This window comes from Panthera uncia, chromosome F2 (assembly GCF_023721935.1).
Source record: "Panthera uncia isolate 11264 chromosome F2, Puncia_PCG_1.0, whole genome shotgun sequence".
Classification (NCBI taxonomy): Eukaryota; Metazoa; Chordata; class Mammalia; order Carnivora; family Felidae; genus Panthera; species Panthera uncia.
This window is the reverse complement of record NC_064812.1, coordinates 8,243,259-8,246,140: the sequence shown is the minus strand read 5'-3', so window position 1 is coordinate 8,246,140 and position 2,882 is coordinate 8,243,259. Positions and strand designations below refer to the sequence as shown.

The 2,882-nt window shown below is 47.6% G+C and overlaps 1 non-coding gene across 1 annotated transcript; it reads right to left on the bottom strand.

The window, feature by feature from the left end:
* Positions 1-1,900: 1,900 nt before the first annotated feature.
* LOC125924983 (small nucleolar RNA SNORD35) lies at positions 1,901-1,987 on the bottom strand. Its single transcript, XR_007458647.1, has one exon. It is a non-coding gene; the product is annotated as a small nucleolar RNA SNORD35 (small nucleolar RNA).
* Positions 1,988-2,882: the final 895 nt, after the last annotated feature.

Here is a 2,882-nt window from a genome sequence, read left to right as displayed (position 1 = left end):
GAAGCGTGACGAGAGCTCTAGAGTTCTAGATCTCTCTCTGCAGACCACAGCTCTCTCCTGAGACAAGTCAGCATGTACAAAACGGTCCCTTGTTACCCATGAAAAGGCTGTTGTGCTCAAATTGGCAAAGTTTAAGGAAAGAGGGGTGCCCTCTTGACTCCTAGCGACTGTAATCATGGCGCTCTTAATTAAAGGCTGCTGGCGGGAAGGCTCTCCTGGCATCTGAAAACTCCCTCTGGGGCAGCTGCCGAAACACCAGCTGTTGCTGGCTAGAGCTCTGGGAGGAGAGCTGCCTGGGGGTTCCTGGGAAGCCTTGTTCTGGAAGATTCTTTGTACCTGCACGTGAGCCTCAGAGAGCTGTAAGGGGAGGCCAAGGGGTTCTCAGCACCCACCTGCCTTCTGAGGCCCAGAACCCCCGGAGGGTAAGTTGCCCTCCTTCACCATCCTCTCTCCTGCACATCCCCGCAGGCAGTTCTGGGTGAGCGGGAAGTCGATGCGAGGGCTGCAAACACGGGTCCCCAAGCTCAGAGCTCAGCTTTGGTTCTAGATCTCGCTCGTTTGTTGTTACGGGGGCGTTCAAGAAGTGGCCCCGAAATCCTACATGTGATTTCATTTGCTGCTGGTTGAAAAGGTGCCTTATTTCACGAGAGCTCCCAAAGAGGAAACAGAACAGGTCGGGCGTCCAAAGGGGCACCTGCCTTTCCGTGGGGAGGCCGCTGCGGAGGGGGCCAGGCCCCGTCGCCCCGACTCTGCTGTCTGCAAGGGGCGGGCGCCCACACTAGAGGGGGAGGCGGCTGTGAACGGTCCCTGCCAGCCATAACTGGCAGTCACCTAGAAATAGAAAAATGAAACAGGAGGTTATGTGTCTGTAGTTCCTTCTGTCTGGGCCTCAGCTGCTGGGTGAAACGAGGTCTCAGAGACCGTTCTGTTTGTATTCGTCGGAAAGTCTCCTGCCTGCTTTTTTTTTTTTAATTTTTTCGATGTTTATTTTGATAGAGAGAGAGCACGCAAGTGGGGGAGGGGCAGAGAGAGAGGGAGAGAGAATCCCAAGCAGGCTCCGCATTTTCAGGGCAGAGCCCGACTCGGCTCGATCTCACGAACCGTGAGATCATGACCTGACCCGAAATCAAGAGTAGGATCCTTAACCGACTGAGCCACCCGGGCACCTCGTCTGTTGCCTTTTTTTTTCTATATTTTATCCTTTTTTTTAATATGAAATTTATTATCAAATTGGTTTCCATACAACACCCAGGGCTCATCCCAACAGGTGCCCTCCTCGATGCCCATCCCCCACTTTCCCCTCCCCCCCACCTCCATCAACCCTCAGTTTATTCTCAGTTTTTAAGAGTCTCTTATGGTTTGCCTCCCTCCCTCTCTAACTTCTTTTTTTGTTTTTTTTTCCTTCCCCTCCCCCGTGGTCTGCTGTTAAGTTTCTCAGGATCCACATAAGAGTGAAAACATATGGTATCTGTCTTTCTCTGTAGGTTGCCTTTTTAACAGCAGGGCATGAGGCCCACTTTCAAGATTTCTAACCCCTCCTCAGAGGCCTCATTCAGTACTAAGATATACAAAGGCTTTTAAGCATTGTGTACTTATTGATTTATTTTTACAATTGAGATCATTGACATACAACATTGTATTACTTTAAGGTATACAATGTACATACATATATATTAAGAAATGATTACCCCCATAAGCTTACTTAACACCCATCCCCACACATGGTCACGATTTTCTTTTTTTTTCCCCTGTGGGGGCAGGGGGAGAAGTGAAGTTATGACAGAGTGCGGCCAAGGTGGCTAAGGGGCGGAGGTGACGAGCTGTCATCGCGGACCCCCCTTGTCTCAGCAGGCACAAGCCGAAAGATACACCCGTCCCCGGAAGGGCTCCCTGCTCCCTCCTCCTGGCATCAGCTGGGCCATTGGTATCATCTGCTTTTCCCACAGTGGCACCCGCAGACCATCGTGAGGAAGAGACATCATCTGCACAAGATTTTTCCTCGTGATGAGAATTTTTAAGATCTACTCTCTCTCTCTCTTTCTCTCTCTCTCTCTTTTAGGTGTATTTGCTTATTTTGAGAGAGACAGCGAGCAGGGGAGGGGCTTCCATGCTGCCAGCATGCGAACCATGCAACTGTGACCTGAGCCGAAGTTGGATGCTTAACCGACTGAGCCACCCAGGTGCCCCTAAGATCTACTCTCTTAGCAACTTTCAAACATATAATACGTATTGTTAACTACAGTCGTCATGCTTCTACTTCACATTCCCAACCCTTATTATATAACCAGAGGTTTGTATCTTTCGACCACCTCCACCCATTGCAAAGGCTTTTTAATTTCATTAACTGGATAATTGTATCCTAAGGCTCAAGGTATGTAAGATATACACATATATATGCATGTTACATGCATATGTACATGTAGAAGTAAGCATACATGTATACACACATATATACATATTATATGCAGATACACATGTATAAGTGTGTGTACAGGTATATGCACATACATAATATACTCACATGCATGCGTATTTCTAAATATATACATGTGCACGTGTTATTATATATAAATAGATACATATATACATACACCTATACCTACAGATACACATATGCATATGTACAACATACACCTACATACACACCCATGTACACATACAGATACACATACACACGTGTACACACATTCAGACACATACACGTGCACACGCAGACACACACAGATACACACAGATGCACACATAGATACGCTACACGTGCACACACATACATATGCAGATACATGCATATGCACGCACGTGCACACATATACACACACACGTGCACACACGTGCATACACATACATGTGAACAGTATGTGATCGGGAGTCGCAGGTGTCCT